The sequence below is a fragment of the Macaca thibetana genome, chromosome 1 (assembly GCF_024542745.1).
Source record: "Macaca thibetana thibetana isolate TM-01 chromosome 1, ASM2454274v1, whole genome shotgun sequence".
In the NCBI taxonomy this organism is placed as follows: domain Eukaryota; kingdom Metazoa; phylum Chordata; class Mammalia; order Primates; family Cercopithecidae; genus Macaca; species Macaca thibetana.
In genome coordinates this window covers 88324726-88348822 of record NC_065578.1, presented here as the reverse complement: position 1 = coordinate 88348822, position 24097 = coordinate 88324726, and the positions used below count along the sequence as shown (strand labels likewise).

The 24097-nt window shown below is 37.5% G+C and overlaps 1 long non-coding RNA gene across 1 annotated transcript in view; it reads right to left on the bottom strand.

Annotated features, from left to right (window-relative positions):
- Positions 1-591: 591 nt before the first annotated feature.
- The window catches only part of LOC126964001 (uncharacterized), a 190248-nt gene continuing 166742 nt past the window's right edge, over positions 592-24097 (bottom strand). The window contains exon 2 of the long non-coding RNA XR_007729281.1: positions 592-14922. This is a non-coding gene — a long non-coding RNA (uncharacterized LOC126964001). The remainder of the gene's footprint in view (positions 14923-24097) is intronic.

Sequence of the window (24097 nt, the reverse complement as noted above, 5' to 3'; positions counted from 1 at the left end):
TTAATGATCACCATTCTAACTGGTGTGAGATGGTATCTCATTGTGGTTTTGATTCACATTTCTCTGATGACTAGTGATAATAAGCATTTTTTAGTGTGTCTGTTGGCTGCATAAATGTCTTCTTTTGAGAAGTGTCTGTTCATATCCTTCACCTACTTTTTGACGGGGTTGTTTGTTTTTTCTTGTAAGTCTGTTTGAGTTCTTTGTAGATTCTGGATATTAGCCATTTGCAGATGAGCAGATTGCAAAAATTTTCTCCCATTCTGCAGGTTGCCTGTTCACTCTGATGGTAGTTTCTTTTGCTGTGCAGAAGCTCTTTAGTTTAATTAGATCCCATTTGTCAATTTTGTCTTTTGTTGCCATTGCTTTTGGTGTTTTAGTCATGAAGTCCTTGCCCATGCCTATGTCCTGAATGGTATTGCCTAGGTTTTCTTCTAGGGTTTTTATGGTTTTAGGTCTACCATTTAAGTCTTTAATCCATCTTGAATTAATTTTTGTGTAGGGTGTAAGGAAGGGATCCAGTTTCAGATTTCCACATATGGCTAGCCAATTTTCCCAGCACCATTTATTAAATAGGGAATCCTTTCCCCATTTCTTTTTTTTTTTTTTTTTTTTTTGTCAGGTTTGTCAAAGATCAGATGGTTGTAGATGGGTGGTATTATTTCTGAGGGCCCTGTTCTGTTCCATTGGTCTATATCTGTTTTGGTACCAGTACCATGCTGTTTTGGTTACTGTAGCCTTGTGGTATAGTTTGAAGTCAGTTAGTGTGATGTCTCCAGCTTTGTTCTTTTGACTTAGGATTGTCTTGGCAATGCTGGCTTTTTTGGTTCCATATGAACTTTAAAGTAATTTTTTCCAATTCTGTGAAGAAAGTCATTGACAGCTTGATGGGGATGGCATTGACTCTATAAATTACCTTGGGCAGTAGGGCCATTTTCGCAATATTGATTCTTCCTATCCATGAGCATGGAATGTTCTTCCATTTGTTTGTGTCTTCTTTTACATCATCGATCAGTGGTTTGCAGTTCTCCCTGAAGAGGTCCTTCACATCCCTTGTAAGTTCAATTCCTAGGTATTTTATTCTCTTTGAAGCAATTGGGAATGGGAGTTCACTCATGATTTGGCTGTTTATCTGTTATTAGTGTACAGGAATGCTTGTGATTTTTGCATGTTGATTTTGTATCCTGAGACTTTGCTGAAGTTGCTTATCAGCTTAAGGAGATTTTGGGCTGAGATGATGGGGTTTTCTAAATATACAATCATGTCATCTGCAAACAGGCACAATTTGACTTCCTCTTTTCCTAATTGAATACCCTTTATTTCTTTCTCCTGCCTGATTGCCCTGGCCAGAACTTCCAACACTATGTTGAATAGCAGTGGTGAGAGAGGGCATCCCTGTCTTGTGCCACTTTTCTAGGGGTATGCTTCCAGTTTTTGGCCATTCAGTATGATATTGGCTGTGGGTTTGTCATACACATAGCTCTTACTATTTTGAGATACATCCCATCAATACCTAGTTTATTGAGCGTTTTTAGCATGAAGGGCTGTTGAATTTTGTCGAAGGCCCTTTCTGCATCTATTGAGATAATCATGTAGTTTTTGTCATTGGTTCTGTTTATATGCTGGATTATGTTTATCAATTTGTGTATGTTGAACCAGCCTTGCATCCCAGGGATGAAGCTGACTTGATCCTGGCAGATAAACTTTTTGATGTGCTGCTGGATTTGGTTTGCTTCTATTTTATTGAGGATTTTTGCATCAATGTTCATCAGGAATATTGGTCTAAAATTCTCTTTTTTTGTTGTAGCTCTGCCAGGCTTTGGTATCAGGATGATGCTGGCCTCATAAAATGAGTTAGGGAGGATTCCCTCTTTTCCTATTGATTGGAATAGTTTCAGAAGGAATGGTACCAGCTCTGCTTTGTCCCTCTAGTAGAATTTGGTTGTGAATCCATCTGGTCCTGGACTTTTTTTTTGGTTGGTAGGCTATTAATTAGTGCCTCAATTTCAGAGCCTGTTATTGGTCTATTCAGGAATTTAACTTCTTCTGGGTTTAGTCTCGGGAGGGTGTATTTGTCCAAGATTTTATCCATTTCTTCTAGATTTTCTAGTTTATTTGCATAGGGGTGTTTATAGTATTCTCTGATGGTAGTTTATATTTCTGTGGAATCAGTGGTGTTATCCCCTTTATCATTTTTTATTGCATTTATTTGATTCTTCTCTCTTTTCTTCTTTATGAATCTTGCTAGCAGTCTATCAATTTTGTTGATCTTTTCAAAAAACCAGCTTCTGGATTAACTGATTTTTTGAAGGGTTTTTTTTTTGTGCCTCTATCTCCTTCAGTTCTGCTCTGATCTTAGCTACTTCTTGCCTTCTGCTAGCTTTTGAATGTGTTTGCTCTTGCTTCTCTAGTTCTTTCAATTGTGAAGTTAGGGTGTCAATTTTCGATCTTTCCTGCTTTCTCTTGTGGGCATTTAGTGCAACAAATTTCCCTCTACACACTGCTTTAAATGTGTCCCAGAAATTCTAGTATGTTGTATCTTTTTTCTCATTGGTTTCAAAGAACATCTTTATTTCTGCCTTCATTTCCTTATGTACCCAGTAGTTATTCAGGAGAAAGTGGTTCAGTTTCCTTGTAGTTGAGCAGTTTTGAGTGAGTTTCTTTATCCTGAGTTCTAGTTTGATTACACTGTGGTCTGACAGACAGTTTGTTTGATTCCTGTTCTTTTACATTTGCTGAGGAGTGCTTTACTTCCAATTATGTGGTCAATTTTGGAATAAGTGGGATGTGGTGCTAAGAAGAATGTATATTCTGTTGATTTGGGGTGGAGAGTTCTGTAGGTGTCTATTAGGTCCGCTTGGTGCAGAGCTGAGTTCAATTCTTGAATATCCTTGTTAACTTTCTGTCTTGTGGATCTCTCTAATGTTGACAGTGGGGTTTTAAAGTCTCCCATTATTATTGTGTAGGAGTCTAAGTCTCTCTGTATGTCTCTAAGGACTTGCTTTATGAATCTGGGTGCTCCTGTATTAGATGCATATATATTTAGGATAGTTAGCTCTTCTTGCTGAATTAATCCCTTTACCATTATGTAATGGCCTTCTTTGTCTCTTTTGATCTTTACTGGTTTAAAGTCTGTTTTATCAGAGACTAGGATTGCAACCCCTGCTTTTTTTTTTTTTTTTTTTTTTTTTTTTTTTTTTTTTTTTTTTTGCTTTCCATTTGCTTGGTAGATCTTCCTCCATCCCTTTATTTCAAGCCTATATGTGTCTCTGCACGTGAGATGGGTCTCCTGAATACAGCACACTAATGAGTCTTGACTCTTTATCGAATTTGCCAGTCTGTGTCTTTTAATTGGAGGATTTAGCCCATTTACATTTAAGGTTAATATTGTTATGTGTGAATTTGATCCTGTCGTTATGATATTAGCTGGTTATTTTGCTCATTATTTGATGCAGCTTCTTCCTAGCATTGATGGTCTTTACAATTTGGCATGTTTTTGCAGGGGCTGGTACCAGTTGTTTCTTTCCATGTTTAGTACTTCCTTCAGAAGCTCTTGTAAGGCAGGCCTGGTGGTTACAAAATCCCTCAGCATTTGTTTGTCTGTAAAAAGGATTTTATTTCTCCTACACTTACGAAGCTTAGTTTGGCCAAATATGAAATTCTGGGTTCAAAATCTTTTCTTTAAGAATGTTGAATATTGACCCCCACTCTCTTCTGGATCTTCTGCTGAGAGATCCGCTGTTAGTCTAATGGGCTTCCCTTTGTGGGTAACCTGACCTCTCTCTGGCTGCCCTTAACATTTTTTCCTTCATTTCAACTTTGGTGAATCTGACAATTATGTGTCTTGGAGTTGCTCTTCTTGAGTAGTATCTTTGTGGTGGTCTCTTTATTTCCTAAATTTGAATGTTGGCCTGCCTTGCTAGGTTGGGGAAGTTCTCCTGGATAATATCCTGAATAGTGTTTTCCAACTTGGTTCCATTCTCCCTGTCACTTTCAGGTATACCAATCAGACATAGATTTGGTCTTTTCACATAGTCCCATATTTCTTGGAGGCTTTGTTCGTTTCTTTTTTCTCTTTTTTCTCTAAACTTCTCTTCTTGCTTCATTTCATTCATTTGATCTTCAATCACGGATACTCTTTCTTCCACTTGATCAAATCAGTTACTGAAACTTGTGCATGCGTCACGTAGTTCTTGTGCCATGGTTTTCAGCTCCATCAGGTCATTTAAGGTCTTCTCTATGCTGTGTATTCTAGTTAGCCATTCAATTCAATGCCAGACAAAAGTTCAGTGAGGATTTTGGAGAAATTGGCCACCCATTCTAAAATGTATACGGAAATGCAAGGCCAAAAATAATCAAGAAAATTTTGAAATAGAAGAGCCAGAGTAGTTAAGATAGGATGGCATTAGTGGAAACATAGACTATTAGGTCAATGCAACAACTTACTGGGGAGCCTGGAAACAGACTTAAGCATGTATGGAGAGATAATTGCAACTACAAGTAAAGACAATCTCAATAAATGGTGGTGGGCCAATGTAATTTTCATATGAGAAAGAAAGAAAAACTGATTCCTATTTCCCAGCAATCATAAAAATAAATTCCTGGTGGAGTGTAGATCACAATAGCAAAACAAAAGAATTTTTTGGAAATTATCAGTGTTTATGTTTATGTTATGAAAATATCAAAGCATATGTTTATGCTTTCCAGATTAGGATATTGGACAAAGGATACTAATAAAAAACAAAAAGTGATCCATTTAACTACATTAAAATTAGATCTCCTGTTTATGGAAAGACACTATTAACAGATCAAAAGATATACAAAAGATTAGAAATACATTAGCTAGATAGAGATAATCTCAAATTCATAATATATGAAGCCATCTCCAAATAAAGTAACGAAGAAAACACAAAACCCATTAGAAAAGCAAGCAAGAATCTCAAAATAGGCAAATCAAAGGCAGGATATCTAAATAAGCAAATAACATGAAAATGTGCTTACCCTCCCTCATTAATTATCAGTGATTAGAAATATTCTTTTAAAACTAAACCTACAATTAAAACTAGATACACACCAGAATGGCACTGCTGGTAAAGGCAAAAATTGGGACAATCATATTGAAAAACTTTTAATATTCTGGCCAGGTGTGGTGGCTCATGTCTGTAATCCCAATGCTTTGGGAAGCCAAGACTCGTGGATTGCTTAAGGCCAGAAACTCATAAGCAGCCTGGGCAACATCGTGAGATCCTGTCTCTACAAAATCTAAAAAATAAATAATTAACCAATAGTCCCAATCTTCTGTAACCTATGATCATGCCACTGCACTCCAGCCTGGGTCTGGGTGACAGAGACTTTGTCTCTGAAAAAAAAAAAAAAAAAAAGGCAAAAAGTTGATATTTGATATAATCTACATGAAATGAAAAATGCATATCGTATACTTGAATAACTTCAGTCCTAGGTATAGGAAGTAAAATATTATCAGAGAACCCAACAGCTTAGATGAAATTAAATCAGAATGTTGAGCCAAAGAAGCTCAATATAAAATATCCTGTTTAATTCAATTTATATAAAGACAAAAAAAAAAAAAACAGATAATGGTGCTAACACCATAGGGTCATATAAAAGTCTCTGCATTGGTTATCTGTGAGCTGCATGAAAAATTGCAAATCAGAAAATTTGAAAACTTAGGCACTTGAAATATCAAATCAAAGTTTCTGAAGATCATAAAAGTCCAGATGTGGTTTAGCTGTGACCTCTGCTTCAGGTCATCTCACAGGCTACAATCAAGGTGACAGCAATACCACACCCTGAAATTTTTTTTACTTAGTTTGGAGTTTATAATTTACTATGATAAATATAAATTTCTTAATCTCTACATAATACATGGAAAATTTTGTCCTTGAACCTATTTCAGAAACCACCAAAACCAGCTGTTCAGCATGATCTGTTATCATCTTGGCATCACTATGCCAGTCTAATGCTAGGCGGTACAGTTTGCAGAAACCCACTTCCGATACTTTCTATGTAAACAGGTTAGTTTAGTGAGCAAGGGAACTCTCAGGAGATTTGAAAGGCAGAAGCAGAGCCAATGGCATTATTCTTGGGTAGTTATGGCTTCATACACATTAGGTTCAGATATGGAGCTTGGCAGATAGACATATCCAGTTCCACTTGGGCTGTCAGATGGACCTTTGGACTTCTCCACAAGCTCCAGCTTTCCTACCCCCAGCGGTGCTGCAGGCTGAGGTGCTTAGTGACTGTTTATCCCACCAAATGTCTCCTTATCAGACCTTCACACCCCAGTTCTTCCATGTCATGTTCGTCTTACATTCTCAAAATTCCTACATGAAACACATTCTTTCCATAATGATTGATGGTGGCTTTGTTTCCCTGACCAAATCCAGATTGATCTCCCAATATTATATAAGGATAAAATTCTAATAGAGAATGATTTCAACATTTATGAAAGTGTTCACTGTTCTGCGCCCCTACACTTTTCCAACAGTACAAGCACTGGACAAAAACAGATGAGTCATCTGACTAGAAGATGATGTCTATAAAGCCATGGTCTGACAATATTGATTTAGACCATTTTTATTCTACATAGATACACAATACTATGTAAGTTCTTTGTATATCCTGTCATCGTGAACAGACATTTTATAAATGTGTATGAAATATCAAAACAGGCCAGGCACAGTGCTCATATCTGTAATCCCAGCAGTTTGGGAGGATGAGGCAGGTAGATTGCTTGAGTCCAGGAGTTTGAGACCAGCCTGGACTATGTGGTGAAACTCCATCTCCACAAAAAAATACAAAAAACAAACAAACCAAAAAAATGCTGGGTATAGTAACACGCAGCTGTGGTCCCAGCTACTAGGGAGACTGAGGCAGGAGGATCACTTGAGCCCAGCTGCAGTGAGCCGTGGTTGCACCACTGTACTTCAGCCTGGGCAACAGAGTGAGACCCTGTCTCAAAAAAAAAAAAAATCAAAACAGAAATTAGGTGATGTATTAATGATGACAACATAAAAGATCACACATTCACACATTATAACAAATTTTATGCTCTGAAAACATTTTTAGAAAGAGCATATATTTACCTATGTTTGGGAAATGTGTCTTGATATTAAATAATTGAAAGTGTTACATTTTCAATGTTCAAAATAGGCTAAGACTTTTATGTACCTTATCTTATATCACTCTCACTAAACTATATGAATTGGATATTGATGTGCTCAATGAGAAGACGACAAAATAAGTCATGGAGTGCTCACAAAGCTGAGGAGTGGCAAAGTTGCTTTCCATTTGTGATATGACAGCACCTCCCTCTAGTGGTGACACCATGCTTTTCCTCCATATTCCTGATGTGACAAAGCTCAAAGTCACAGATTTGATGCCCTTTATTCTTATTTTTTGCTTCCAAATCATTTATCCTCTTCCTTTAGCTTTTTCTTACAGTATGAACACTAGACAAAAACAGTTAAGTCATTTGACTAGTATATTGTGTCAATAAATCATGGTCTGACAACATTTATTTTTATTTATTTTCCAACTTTTAAGTTCAGGGGTACATGTGCAAGCATTGTATAGGTAAATTCATGTCACAGGGATTTGGTGTATAAATGATTTTATCACCCAGGTAATTAGCATAGTACTTGATAGGTAGTTTTCAACCCTCACTCTCCTCCCTCAACCCTCAAGAAGGCCCTGGTGTCTGTTGTTCCTTTCTTTGTGTCCTTATGTAATAAATATTTAGCTCCAACTTATAAGCGAGAACTTGTGGTATTTGGATTTATGTTCCTGTGTTAGTTTGTTTAGGATAATGAACTCCATCTATGTTGCTGCAAAGGATACAATCTCAATCTTTTTATGGCTGCATAGTATTCTGACAATACTTATTTAGACCATATTTATTTTATACAGATCCAAATGCTATGTAATTTATTTTATGTCCTCTCATCCTGAACAGACATTTTATAGATATACGTGAAATATCAAAAGAGACATTAGGCAAAGTACTAATGATACCAACATAAAAGATAACATTATTACATATTTTGTGCTCTGAAAACATTTTCAGAAGAAGCATACATTTAAATATTAAGTTTGGGAAATGTGTTTTAACACTTAATTAAAAGTGTCACTAAATTTTCAAAGTTCAAAATGAGCCTTTAATAATGTGTTAAGACTTTTATGTACATTATCCCAATTCAGCCTCGCAAAACAATATGAATTAGGTATTGATGTGCTTATTGAGAAGATGATGAAATGAGGCATAGAGAACTCACAAAGCTGATGACTGGCAGAGTTGCTTTCCATATGCTATATGCCAGCACCTTTCTCAAGTGTCGACACCATGCTTTTCCTCCATATTCCTAATTTGACAGAGCTGGAAGTGACAGATTTGATGCCCTTCTTCCTCTTCATTGTTGCTTCCTGGATAACTTACCCTCTTTCTTCAGCTCCTCAACCAGAAAACCACAAAACAACAACAAAACAAACACATAAAGTGAAGCACATGTCATTAGGCTGTACTACTCAAAACTCCCTTGCACCAGGCATCCTGGATCTCCCAAGCCCTTTATTCACTGAATATTTTAACAGTTGACCCTTTCTCTCCTTACCACTACTCTTGTTGATCTTTGGGCCCTTTCAGATATGGTAGACAAGCTTCTCCCCAGCCTGTCAGTTCCTTGACCTCCTAATAGCTGAAAGTCTTTTCCATCATCTCACTTCAGCCTGAAACTTTTCCTTACCAGTAACTAAACCTCTTCCATAATCTCAATATCAAGTGTCCCACACAATCAGTCCCTCTCATGACAGCCTGCTTCATGCTGATAGGTCGAATGGTCAATTCTCCATTCTCATTTTATTTTATGTCTCAGCAATATGACAAAGATAATCATCCCCCATCTTCCTAGATTCTTGTGAACTTTAGAAACTATGAGACAATAAATGTTTCCGTTCCCTACATTTGGAGGGTATTTCTTATGCAATATAAGAAAATTAATATAGAAACTTTTACTTGACTTGGAAGAGCATAGATTGTTATGGTCTGCTTTTTTTTTTAGACGGAATCTCGCCCTGTCACACAGGCTGGAATGCAATGGTACAATCTCGGCTCACTGCAACCTTCGCCTCCCAGATTCAAGCGATTCTCCTGCCTCAGCCTCCCGAGTAGCTGGAATTATAGGCACATGCCCCCACGCTGGCTAATTTTTTGTATCTTTAGTAGAGATGGGGTTTCACCACGTTGGCCAGGCTGGTCTCAAACTCATGATGGCGTGATCCGTCCGCCTCGGCCTCCCAAAGTGCTGGAACTACAGGCGTGAACTACAGGCTATTGTCTGCTTTTTGTCTTTACATAAACTGAAACATACACCATGTTTTGCTTTATAATTGACTTCCTTAATATGTATTAAAATATATGTGAAAACTTTTGGGGGTTCTGTAATAATATTTCACTAAAGATACTTAGGAGTGGAAGTATTCAGTATATAGTATGCATTTTTTTCACCTCATAGTACACAATATCAAATAGATTTTTAATATGATTGTCACAATTTATACTCTCATCAGCAATATTAAGACCCCCCAATGCTCCATATTCTTGCCATCATTTAGATATGTCAGCCTTTTGGATTATAGTCATTCTAGTGGGTGTATGTAGATTTCATTCACAGTTTAATTTGATTTTCCTTGAGAATAAAAGACAGTTACGGAAGTTGAACATCTGTTCATGTTTGCTGTTCATCAGGATATCCTGTTTTGGATGAACTTATTTAAGACTTTTACTTCTATTTTTTTGTTGATTTGAAGACTGCATTACATATGCTAATTATATGTATATAATATGTTTTTAATCTTTGATTTGCCTTTTCAATCTCTTAATTATGTCTTTGTCAGTTCTCAATTTTAATGTAGTTAAACATATTGACTTTTTTGTTTACACTAATATTATAGTTCTGTATCATGTTTCCCAATCTGGAGAAATAATGTCATTGACTTTTTCTTTTTCTAAAACTTTGATTGTTTTATCTTTCACATTTAGATCTATAATCCACTTGGAATTGACTTGTGTTTAATGTCAGGAGGGTAAGAACAAGGTTTTATTTCTTTCTAACATGTGTATAGAAGGCCTAACACAATTTATTGAGAAGATTCTCCTTTCACTATCATTACCATAAATCAACTCACTATATGTATAAGTCTGGCGATTACATTGAATATATAGATATATTTGTGGGAAAATTAGACTCATAAAATAGTCTTCCAATCCATAATCATGACATGTTCCATCATTTATTAGCCCTTTTTATTCTCTCAGAAATATTGCATAGTTTTCAGTGTATAGTCCTTGGCATATTGTGTTATATTTATTTCTATATTTTGTTAGATAAGTAACTTACTTTGAAGCATAAATACACATATAGAAAAGTGGACACATCATAAATATACAGCTCTGTGGATTTGAACAAACTAAATATATTCAGAATGCCAGCACCCAAAGAAAATTCAGAATATAACAGTTGCCATGAAGTCCTCTTCATGCTCTACCACTTCCTCCTACACCCATCAAGACTACTATCCTGCTTTGGTACTTTAGGCAAACGGGATCTTAGAGTACATATTTCTTAGTATCCAGTATCTTTTACTCAATAGTAAACATGTAAGATTGGTAGATAGTTTTGTGTTTAGCTGTAGGTCAATTATTCTCATTGCTCTATAGTATTTATTATATGAATATATCATGAATTATTTATCACTCAACTCTTGATGAACATTTGAGTACTTTCACTTTTATGTCTAACTCTGGTGTCTGTGGTTATGCAGAGTTTTCCATTATATTCCTATGTCATTTGGTAGTTTTCCAGGGCCAGCTGAGATGATGCTGCATCACTGACGAATCCTTTCCAATAGGACTTTCCCAACCATAATGAAGAAGACCTCTCAGTTTGGGGTTGGTAGTTTAACATAAGATAGAATTGGACATGGTGCCTCATCTACCCTCACTCCCAAATGTAAGACAATTGAGAAAGCACATTTAAGTGTAGTAGATTTAGTTAAAGATGTACGTGTTGGAAGTTTTCTTCCTAAGATTTCTCTGCCCATCATAATTTTGAGGGTAACCACAACCCTTCACTCCACAATAGCCCAGCCGACTTCTACCTTGCTAGTTTCAATCTGTCCTCTCCCATATTCTATCCCTTTCCCTCTACTCACTATCCTGTTTTTCGAAACCAACAAAATTTTTTAACAAAGCAATTTAACAGTCATTTTTTCTTGCTTAGGTATCTGCTGATACTTAAATTCTTGGAGCTATACCTCTTCTCCAATAGGCATTTCAAGTTTGTTTCCAAAAACATACATTTCCCTCTGTATCAGGAATTTTGGAGCCTGACATTAATATTAAACAATGAACCTTATTTTTTGCGTTTTTATAATACATTATCCAAATAGCCATTCTGCTACAAGTGAAAAGGAAATTCTACGGAAAACATATGGGAGTTCCACATAGTGCACAGACACCATTGTTTTGGAAACTTTGTGGCAAAATATGTCACAACAGAGGCATGAGCTTAAATCAAAGTAGGCATTTTGAGAGCCCTGAGGTTTAGGTGAATTTTTAGCAGAGCATCAGCTGCACATGCCATGAAATGTCCTGGCAGTTGAAACAGAGGTAGCCCCAGTGGAAGAATGTTGGGTCTGAAGGCAACTGCAGGTACTTCAGGTACAGTGGTTTATTTAATCCTCAGCAGACGGCTCTTATGAAGAGTTCTATAGATTTATTAAGATAAAGTTATTGTTCTACAAGAACAGAAAAGGAGTGGGTCTTAGAAATAAGCCTATTATGTAAGTAGCTATTCATTGATTTCAGTTTTAATCTCAATCACAATCACAGGAAACATTTCTGGCTGCCTTGGATTGACCAAAGAGCTTTTCTTTGGTCCAGAAACCCTTTATGCAAGGCCATATACAATACTGTTTTAAACACAATGACTGGAAGTGCATGCAACTTGCTGGGGACAGAGGAGAAACACCTTTCTTTTGCAGTTGTTTTCAATAGCAAGTGTTTAAGGCATCACTTCTTGAAATCTTTTCACAAAGAGGCTGGTCATTTTAGGAAGCTGGGGATTTGCTGGGTACACAGTTTCAGTTCCACAAGATGGAAAAGTCCTAGGCTGTTTGTTGTACAGCAATGTGAATACACTTAACACTACTGAACTGTACACTTAAAACTGGTTATGACGGTAAAGTGTATGTAATATGTAAAGTTCGTTAGAGAAAAATTTTAAAGGAAAAAAGTTAATGCATCAACAAATTGATTGTGAAATTTAAATTTGAATTGAAATGTAGAAAACTACCGAATAATAATGAGACTAAAAAAGAGGTTTTTATACATACAGCAAGAAGCCATGATTGAAAACGAAGACAGTCAACTAAAAATGGCATCTATAAATCAGTGTATATTTGACACACATCCAGTCCAAATCCAGTGCTGGTGCAACTTCAAAACGTGATCCTAATTTTCACTCAGAAAAATTGGTTAATAATAGGAGCCAAAACAATGTATTGGAAAAGAATTAGCCCCAGTGTTAAAACACAATATAAATGAGTCATTTTAGTGTAGTGCTGAGTTTGCTAGAATAAACAGAAAATAGAACAGAATAGATTATTGAGAAACAAATTTAAGTGTATATAAGAACAACTGTCAGGCTATTTTTTTTAGTTCACACATAATAATTGTACATATCTATGGGACATAGAGTGATATTTTGACACATATATATAATGTGTAATGATCAAATCAGGGTAATTGGCATATTCATTGTGAGAAACCATTTTAAATGGCCCCTTTTCAAGACACAATAAATCTAAGTACTGGCAGGTAAATGGAACAAATCACATGGCTCATGCACTTAGAAGGTCACAATAAGCAAACAGAATGTAGATGAGGCATCAGTACATAAAAGGGAAGAAAGTTTTGTTATTGGGAAATCGAAACTTAAGTGGGAAAGGGGAAGGAGTATAACCTTATAAGGGGGATAATGAAACTTAGGCGATGTTTGGGAAGATTTTAACCCCATAGTACTCAACCAACAAGGAACTGGGGAAGGGACTTGCATGCTAGGAGATAAATTACCTGTTGTAACTGCCCCATGTGTGCCTGTCTACCAGGTGCCTGATCTTGCAACACCATTATTAAAAGTCTCACTTTCGCTGTTCTTCATGCCTCTAAGTCCATTCTTTAGGTTTGGACGGGTGAGTGTGTTTCTCACATTCATCACCTCAAACATTTACCATTTCTTTGTGTTAGATAGATTCAAAATCCTCTCTCCTAGTATTTTGAAAATATACAATAAATTATTGTTAACTATATTCACCCTACAGTACTATAGCACACTAAAACTTATTCCCCGTATCTAGCTATAATATTGTATCTGTTAACCAACCTCTCCCTACTGTCCTCTCCCCTCTAGCTTTCCCAGCCTCTAATAATCACAGTTCTAATCTCTATTTCCATAAGCTCAACTTATTTTAGCTTTCATATGCATGAGTATTTCTCTTTCTGTGCCTGGCTTATTTCATTTTGATAATGTAGGCTCATCCGTGTTGTCATGAATGACAGGATTTCATTTTTTATGACTGAATACTAATCCATTGCATAGCTACACTACACTGACTTTATGCATTCATTTGCAGATTGATATTTAGGTTGATGCAGCATCAGCTATTTTGATTAGTGCTGCAATAAACACGGAGTGAATATATTTCTTCTGCATACAAATTTCCTTTTTACCTTTTATTTTAGGTTTCTTTTAGGTTATGTGCAGTTTTCTTATATAGCTAAACTGCATGTCATGGGATTTTAGTGTACAGATTATTTCATCACCCAGGTAATAGGCATGGTATGCAATAGGTAGTTTTTCAATCCTCTCCCTCCTCTCAACCTCCACCCTCAAGGTGGCCCCAATGTCTGTTGTTTCCTTCTTCCCTTTGGATAAAGACTTAATAGTGGAAAAAACTGAATCATATGGTAGTTCCATCTTTTTAGTTTTTTTGAGAAAGGTCCACACTGTTTTTCATATGGCTTTACTAATTTACTTTCCCACTAATAAGAGTTCTCTTTTCTCCTCATCTTTATTAGTATTTAGCATTTTTTATAATAGCCATTCTAACTGAGGAGAAATGATATACCATTGTGGTTTTGATTTGCATTTCACTGATGATTAGTGAGGTTTAGCATTTCTTTAAATTTTACTTTAAGTTCTGGGATACATGTGCAGGACATGCAAGTTTGTTACATAGGTATATATGTGCCATGATGGTTCGCTGCACCTATCAAGCCATTATCTAGGTTTTAAGCCCTGCATGCATTAGGTATTTGTTCTAATACTCTCCCTCCCTTGCCTACCACCCCCCAAACAGAGGCCAATGTGTGATGTTCCCCTCCCTGTGTCCATGTGTTCTCATTGTTCAACTCCCCTTATGAGTGAGAACATGTGGTGTTTGATTTTCTGTTCATGTGTTAGTTTGCCAAGGATGATGGTTTCCAGCTTCATTCATGTCCCTGCAAAGAACAAGAACTCATGCTTTTTTATGTCTGCATAGTATTCCAGGATGTGTATGTGCCACATTTTCTTTATCCAGTCTATTATTGATAGGCATTTGGATTGCTTACAAGTCTTTGCTATAGTAAATAGTGCTGCAATAAACATAGGTGTGCACGTGTCTTTATAGTAAAATAATTTATAATCCTTTTGGTATATACCCAGTAATGGGATTGCTGGGTCAAATGATATTTCTGGTTCTAGATCCTTGAGGAGTAACCACACTGTCTTCCACAATAGTTGAACTAATTTACACTCCCACCAATCGTGTAAAAGCATTCCTATTTCTCTACATCCTCTCCAGCATCTGTTGTTTCCTGACTTTTTAATGATCGCCATTCTAACTGGGGTGAGATGGTATCTCATTGTGGTTTTGATTTGCATTTTTCTAATGATCAGTGATGACGAGCCTTTTCTCATAGGTTTGTTAGCCACATAAATGTCTTCTTTTGAGATGTATGTGTTCATATCCTCTGCCCACTTTTTGATGGGGTTGTTTTTGTCTTGTAAATTTGTTTAAGTTCCTTGTAGATCCTGGATACTAGACCTTTGTCAGATGGACAGGTTGCAAAAATTTTCTCCCATTCTGTAGGTTGCCTGTTCAATCTGATGATAGTTTGTTTAGCTGTGCAGGAGCTCTTGAGTTTAATTAGATCCCATTTGTCAATTTTGGCCTTTGTTGCCATCGCTTTTGGTGTTTTAGTCATGAAGTCTTTGCCCATGCCTATATCCTGAATGGTATGGCCTAGGTCTTCTTCTAGGGTTTTTATGGTTTGGGGTTTTACATTTAAGTCATTAATCCATCTTGAGTTGATTTTTGTGTAAGGTTTGAGGAAGGGGTCCAGTTTCAGTTTTCTGCATATGGCTAGCCAGTTTTCCCAGCACCATTTATTAAATAGGGAATCCTTTTCCCATTGCTTGCTTTTGTCAGGTTTGTCGAAGATCAGATGGTTGCAGTTGTGGGTATTGTTTCTGAGGCCTCTGTTCTCTTCCATTGGTCTATATATGTGTTTTGGTAGCATAATATGCTGTTTTAGTTACTATAGCCTTGTAGTATACTTTGAAGTCAGATAGCGTGATGCCTCCAGCTTTGTTCTTTTTGCTTGGTATTGTCTTGGATATACAGGCTCTTTTTTGGTTCTGTATGCAATTTAAAGTAGTCTTTCTAGCTCTGTGAAGAAAGTCAATAGTAGCTTCATGGGAATAGCACTGAATCTGAAATTTTACTTTGGGCAGTATGGCCATTTTCATGATATTGATTCTTCCTATCCATAAGCATGGAATGTTTTTCCATTTGTTTGTGTACTCTCTTATTTCCTTGAGCAGTGGTTTATAGTTCTCCATGAAGAGGTCCTTCACATCCCTTGTAAGTTGGATTCCCAGGTACTTCATTCTCTTTGTAGCAATTACGAATGGGAGTTCACTCATGATTTGGCGCTCTGCTTGTCTATTATTGGTGAATAGGAATGCTTGTGATTTTTGCACAATGATTTTGTATCCTGAGATTTGCTGAAGTTGCTTGTCAGCTTAAAGAGATTTTGGGCTGAGATGTTGGGGTTTTCTAAATATACAATCATGTTGTCTGCAAATAGAGACAATTTGACCTCCTCTGTTCCTCTTTGAATGCCGTTTATTTATTTCTCTTGCCTGATTGCCCTGGCCAGAACTTCTAATATTATGTTAATTAGGAGTGGTGAGAGAGGGCATCCTTGTCTTATGCCAATATGCAAAGGGAATGCTTCTAGCTTTTACCCGTTCAGTATGCTGTTGGCTATGGATTTGTCATAAATAGCTCTTATTATTTTGTCATATGTTCCATCAATACCTAGTTTATTGAGAGTTTTAGCATGAAAGGGTGTTGAATTTTATTGAAGGCCTTTTCCACATCTATTGAGATAATTATGTGGTTCTGTTAATGTGATGGATTACGTTTATTGATTTGCATATGCTGAACCAGCCTTGCATCACAGAGATGAAGCCAACTTAATCTTGGTGGATAAGCTTTTTGATGTGCTGCTGGATTTGGTTTGCCAGTATTTTATTGAAGATTTTCACATCGATGTTCATCAGGGATGTTGGCCTGAAATTTTCCTTTTTTGTTGTGACTCTGCCAAGTTTTGGAATCAGGATGATGTTGGCTTCATAAAATAAGTTAGGGAGGAGTCCCTCTTTTTCTATTGTTTGGAACAGTTTCAGAAGGAATGGTACCAGCTCCTCTTTGTACCTCTGGTAGAATTCAGCTGTGAATCTGTCTGGTCCTGGGCTTTTATTGGTTGGTAGGCTATTAATTATTGCCTCAATTTCAAAAGTTGTTATTGGTCTATTCAAGGATTTGACTTCTTCCTGGTTTAGTCTTGGGAGGGTATATGTGTCCAGGAATGTATCCATTTCTTCTAGATTTTCTGGTTTATTTGTCTAGAGGTGTTTATAGTATTCTCTGATGGTAGTTTGTATTTCTGTGGGATCAGTGGTGATATCCCCTTTATCGTTTTTTATTGTGTCTATTTGATTCTTCTCTCTTCTTTTATTAATCTGGCTAGTTTCTATCTATTTTGTTAACTTTTTGAAAAAAACAGCTCCTGGATTCATTGATTTTTGAAGGGTTTTTTGATTCTCTATCTCCTTCAGTTCTGCTCTGATCTTAGTTATTTCTTGCCTTCTGCTAGCTTTTGAATTTGTTTGCCCTTGCTTCTCTAGTTATTTTAATTGTGATGTTAGGGTGTCAATTTTATATCTTTCTTGCTTTCTGACATGGCCATTTAGTGCTATAAATTTCTCTCTTAACACTGCTTTAGCTGTGTCCCAGAGATTCTGCTATGTTGTCTCTTCATTCTCATTGGTTTCAAAGAACTTCTTTATTTTGGCTTTAATTTCATTATTTACCCACTAGTTATTCAGGAGCAGGTTGTTGAATTTCCCTGTAGTTCTGCAGTTTTGAATGAGGTTCTTAATCCTGAGTTCTAATTTGATTGCACTGTGGTCTGAGAGACTGTTTGTTATGATTCCCAATATTTTGCATTTGCTGAGGAGTGTTGATTTCAGAATAAGTACTACGTGGTGCTGAGAAGAATGTATATCCTGTTGATTTAGAGTAGAGAGTTCTGTAGATGTCTATTAGGTCTGCTTGGTCATGAGCTGAGTTCAAGTCCTGAATATTCTTGTTAATTTTCAATCTCGTTGATCCGTCTAATATGGACAGTGGGCTGTTAAAGTCTCCAACTATGATTGCGTGGGAGTCTAAGTCTCTTTTTAGGTCTGTAACAACTTGTTTTATGAATCTGGGTGCTCCTGTATTGGGTGCACATATATTAGGATAGTTAGCTCTTCTCGTTGCATTGATCCCTTTACCATTATGTAATCCCTTTATTTGTCTTTTTTGATCTTTGTTGGTTTTAAGTCTGTTTGGTCAGAGACTAGGATTGCAACCTCTGCTTTTTTTTTTTTTCTTTCCATTTGCTTGGCAAATTTTTCTCCATCCCTTTATTTTGAGCTTCTATGCGTCTTTGCATGTGCAATGGGTCTCCTGAATACAGCACACCAATGGGTCTTGACTCTTTATCCAATTTGCCAGTCTGTGTCTTTTAATTGGGGCATTTACCCCATTTACATTTAAGGCTAATATTGTTCTGTGTGAATTTGATCCTGTCATTATGATGCTACCTGGTTATTTTGCACATTAGTTGATGCAGTTTCTTCATGGTGTTGATGGTCCCTATATTTTGGTATGTTTTTGCAGTGGCTGATAACAGTTTTTCCTTTCCATATTTAGTGCTTCCTTCAGGAGCTCTTGTAAGGCAGGCCTGGTGGTGACAAAATCCTTTAGCATTTGCTTGTCTGGAAAGGATTTTATTTCTCCTTCACTTATGAAGCTTAGTTTGGCTGGATATGAAATTCGGGGTTGAAGATTCTTTTCTTTAAGAATATTGAATATTGGCACCCACTCTCTACAGGCTTGTAGGGTTTCTGTAGAAAGATCCACTGTTAGCCTGATGGGCTTCCCTTTGTAGGTTACCTGACCTTTTTCTCTGGCTGCCCTTAATGTGTGTTTCTGTGTTTCAACCTTGGAGAATCTGATGATTATGTGTCTTGGGGTACGAGGAGTACGCAGTGGTGTTCTCTATATTCCCTGAATTTGAATGTTGGCCTGTCTTGCTGTTCTCCTGGATTACATCCTGAAGTGCATTTTCCAACATGGTTTCATTCTCCCCATCACTTTTGGGTACACCAATCAATCGGTCTTTTTACAGTCAATTTGGTCTTTTCACAGTCCCACGTTTCTTGGAGGCTTTGTTCCTTCTTTTTTATTCTTTTTTTTTCTCTAATCTTGTCTTCAGACCTTATTTTAGTAAGTTAATCTTCAATCTCTGATATCTTTTCTTCCACTATTGATTTGGCTATTGATACTTTTGTAAGCTTCAGGAAGTTCTTGTGCTGTGTTTTTCAGCTTCATCAGGTCATTTATGTTCTTTTCTAAACTGGTTATTTTAGCTTGCAGTTCCCATAACCTTTTATCAAGGTTCTTAGCTTCCTTGCATTGGGTTAGAACATGCTCCTTTAGTCCACAGGAGTTTGTTATTATCCACCTTCTGAAGCCTACTTCTGTTAATTTGTCAAACTCATTCTCTGTCCAGTTTTGTGCCCTTGCTGGAGAGGAGTTGGGATCATTTAGAGGAGAAGAGGCATTCTGGTTTTTGGAATTTTCAGCATTTTTGTGCTGGTTTTTCCTCATCTTTGTGGATTTGTCTACCTTTGATTTTGAGACTGGTGACCTTTGGACTGGGTTTTGTGGGGTGGGGGTTGTTTTTGTTGATGTTGATGTTACTGCTTTCTGTTAGTTTTTCTTCTCACGATTAGGCCTCTCTTCTGCAAGTCTGTTGCAGTTTGCTAGAGGTCCACTCCAGACCCTGTTTGCCCAGTATCACCAGCAGAGGCTGCAGAACAGCAAGGATTGCTGCCTGCTCCTTCCTCCAAAAGCTATGCCCCAGGGGGGCACCAGTCTGATGCCTGCCAGAACTCTCCAGTATGAGGTGTCTGTCAATCCCTATTGGGAGGTCTCTCCTAGTCAGGGACCCACTTGAGGAGGCAGTCTGTTCCTTAGCAGAGCTCGAGCATTGTGCTGGAAGAACCCTCCTTGTCAGTATCTGCTGCTCTCTTCAGAGCCAGCAGGCAGGAACATTTAAATCTGCTGAAGCTGTGCCCACATCTGCCCCTTGCCCCAGGTGCTCTGTCCCAGGGGGATGGCAGTTTTTTATCTATAAGCTCCTGACTGGGGCTGCTGCCTTTCTTTCAGAGATGCTCTGTCCTGTGAGGAGGAATCTAGAGACGCAGTCTGGCCATAGCTACTTTGCAGTGCTATGTTGAGTTCCACCCAGTCCAAATTCCCAGCCTCCTTAGAACTATCAGGAGAAAAACCACCTACTCAAGCCTCACTAATGGTGGATGTGCCCCTGTCCCCACTGGGCTCCATTTTCCCAGGTCAGCTTCAGACTGCTGTGCTGGCAGTGAGAATTTCAAGCCAGTGGTTCTTAGCTTGCTGGGCTCTGTGGGAGTGGAACCCGCTGAGTGAGACCACTTAGCTCCCTGGCTTCAGCCTCCTTTCCAGGGGAGTAAATGGTTCTGTCTTGCTGGGGTTCCAGACACCACTAGGGTACAAAGAAAAAAATATTCCTGCAGCTAGCTTGGTGTTTTCCCAAACAACTGCCCAGTTTTGTGCTTGAAACCCAGGGTCCTGATGATGTAGGCACAACAAGGAATATCCTTGTCTGCAGATTGCAAAAACCATGGGAAAAGCATAGTATCTGGGCTGGATAGCATAGTCCTTCAGGGCTCCCCTTGGCTGAAGGAGGGAGGACTCTGGCTCCTCTCACTTCCCAGGTGAGTCAATGCCCCCACCCTGCTTCTCCATGGGCTGCACCCACTGCCTAATCAGTCCCAAGGAGATGAACAGGGTACCTCAGTTGGAAATGCAGAAATCACCTTCTGTGTTGGTCTCACTGGGAGCTGCAGACTGGAGCTGTTCCTATTTGGTCATCTTGCCAGATCTAAGACATGTTGAGCATTTTTTATATACTTGTTAGCCATTTGTATGTCTTCTTTGAGAAATATCTATTCAGATATTTTGCCCATTTTTTAAAAAAGATTGTTTGTTTGCTTTTGAGTTGAGACCCTTGTATATTCTGAATATTAGTCCTTTTCAATTGAATAGCTTGCAAATACATTATCCCATTACATAAGATGACTCTCCATTCTGTTGATTTTTTTCCTTTGCTGCACAAAAGCCTTTTAGTTTAACAGTCTCATTTGTCTATTTTTGCTTTTGTTGAGTGTGCTATTGAAGTTTTACCCATCAAATTTTTTCCTGGACAAATGTCTGCAAGTGTTTTCCCTATGTTTTTCTGTAGTCGTTTTATAGCTTGGGGTCTTACATTTAAATATTTAATCCATTTTGAATTGATTTTTGCATATAGCATATTAATATCCATGTTTCCCAGCACCAGTTAAAAACATACATTCCCCAATGTATATTGCTGGCCTCTGTATCAAAAATAAGGTGACTTTAAATATGTAAATTTTTTTCTGAATTCTCTATTCTGTTCCATTGCTCTTATGTGTCTGTTTTTACTGTCAGGTCATTTTTCATAAAACTAAAACTCAACCCATTTCACATAGGTGACATGAACAGAAATTCCTCATGGGTAAAAGTTTGAAATCTTCCAATGTGCAATCTTGGGCTACATATTTCAGTGTTCAGTGCTCCATTCTTCCACTCCTCTCCAGACCTTTGCTTTTATGCTTTGAGTGTAAGTCAGTTTTACCCACTAGAGTAAGTCCAGTTTAGGGTAGTGGCTGTGTCTAATTAATCTTCATACACTTCTCAGCACCTACTACAGTGTTGTGCATACAGTATATTTGCTCTCTATACACACACGTGCATATGGTTGTTTTTCTAGCTTGCAGGTCCCGTTTCTATTTGATATGAGACTCAGTGACCCCAGCTGAATCACTGAATCCCTCTTGCTATCACTCTACAGCCAGCCACATAGAGCTCTTTGTGTGAAAATAAGCTTATTATCAAAACATTCCACACCTGAAATTCAGTCTGTTCATTGGATGCTAATATTGAGACTGCTAGGCATATATACATTAATTATTGTGTCATGTAATAATACTAAACTGTGAATTAATTTGATCCGTGACTATCTACTAGAAGGATTCCATAGACTGCAAACCAAGTGAACTGAAAAGTGAGGAAATGATGCTTCCTCATCCCCACCATCTAAATGAAAAATTCCCTAGAAAATGTTTCCCAGCTGTCTGACATAAAACAAAAGGCACAAAAACTGTCCCCAACACATTGCACTAAGCAGAAAAGAGTAGTTTTCTTAACATCTAGTCTATTTCCCAGAAATGAAGAGCTTATCCCTGCTTTCACTTTCAATTTGGGGCAGTTTTGGTAGTTTGAGTCTTTCTGAGAATTTGTCCATTATGTCTAATTTAATGTGTTGGCATACAGTTTTTGATAGCACTACCTTAAAATCTTTTTTTATTTTTGTAGGTCAGAAGTAATGTCCCCTTTTCATTCTCGATTTTAGTAATTTGAGTCTCCTGTTCTTCTGTTGAGTTTTTTGGTTTTGTTTTGGCCAGTCTAAAAAAACAGTTTTGTTTTGCCAATTTTGTTAATCTCTTCTAAGAACAGCTTTTGGTTTTATTGATTTTCTCTACTTTTGTCTTCTATTCTCTATCTCATTAATTTCTACTCTTAATTTCCAGAGTTCTTTATTATTTTCTTCTTTCTTCTAGCTTCAGATTCAGTTTGCTCTTCATTTACTAGCATCTTAAGGTAAAAGATTAGGTTATTGATTTGAGTTCTGATATTTTCTTACTAATTGCTCTAGAGCTTATTGTATATATAATTTATGAGAATGTATCTCACATTTATGCTAAATCAGTTCCAATGAGACAATTTTTACTCTTGTAAGTCTAAAATACTAGTTTTTCTCACTTTTTTGATATTATTAAATGCGTTAAATATATGTTCAAGCAATATATTGTTATAATTAATTCATACAATTTTATGTCTTTTAAAGAAGCTGAAGGGGAAAGTATAAATGTATAGAGCTTGTTATATTAACTTACAGTTTCAGGTTCTCTTAATGTATTCCTGGGGGTTCAAGTTAACATCTGCTGTCATTTCTTTATTCCAATGCAGCTTTGCTCCTACTGTCCTCTCTTGTCCTGTTCTTGTTAAGTATATCACGTTTCTATATGTTATGGGCCTGAAACACAATTATATACATATTGTTTTATATAAGTGTCTTATAAAAATTAGTTAAAAAGAGAAATAAGAAGAAACATGCATTTATACTGTCTTTTATAACTATATAATTATCTTACTGGGGCTCTTTGCTTGTCCATGTGGATGGGTATTACCATCTGGAGTCATCTGCTTTCTGCCTGAAAATCTTCTTTTATTAATAGTATTTCTTGTAAAGTCAATTATCCAGTAGCAAATTTTATTTGTTTCCAGGCTTGAATCTCCCCCTGGTTCACACTCTTTTTCAAAAAAGTCAGTTTCTGTGGGAAAAGCCTTGGAGCTCTGATTTTATGGACTGCCTCTCTCTCTCTCTTCTCTGGAAAATATCTCTGAGCCACGACCCATTCGACTGGGCAGAGGTGATGGCTTCTGCTCTTTTCCAATTGCCCCTCCCAACATGGAAAAACCACCCTACAAGTGAACCAGAGTGAGGGTGACAGGCCAGGGTTTCTCATTCTGCCATTCCCGAGCTAGAGCTGAAATCTTCTTGCAAAAATTATAACTGAGAATATTATTAGGTGAAAGAGATCTGACCTGACTCTATCTTACTTCTAACCTCCAAGCTGTCCTTGTTCAACCCTGAGCATAGGCCGAACTGACATTGGAAGGAATTTAGTCAGCCCTTTCCCAAAATAAAACCCCTTCTTCCCTGAGGACTAGACTGACTTTGCGAGACTAACAAATCAGTCATGAGATTAGAAATTATGGTCTGGGAGTCATGCAGCTAGAGGCCACAAGATTCCAGACCTCTCCAATTGCCATCCAGGTCAACAAACTGGCTCATCTGGTCTTGTGGCCCCCATCAGGAACCAACTCATGCAAGAGGACAGCTTTGATGCCCTGTGATTTCATCCCCAACCCAGCCAATCAGCACTCCCCACTTCCCAACCTCCTACCCACCAAATTATCCTCAAATGTCCTCCAAATGTTTCTGAGGGTCTCCACATTTTCAGGGAGACCGATTTGAGTAATAATAAAACTCGAGACTCCCATACAGCCAGCTGAATTAAACTCTTTCTCTACTGCAATTCCCCTGTCTTGATAAATCAGCTTTACCTAGGCAACAGGCAAGGAGAACCTGTTGGACAATTACAGAACCTCTGCTCTATGAGTGGGACTGGGAGAGGTTGGGAGCCCTTGACTTCTGGTCACACTCACCAGAAATTTC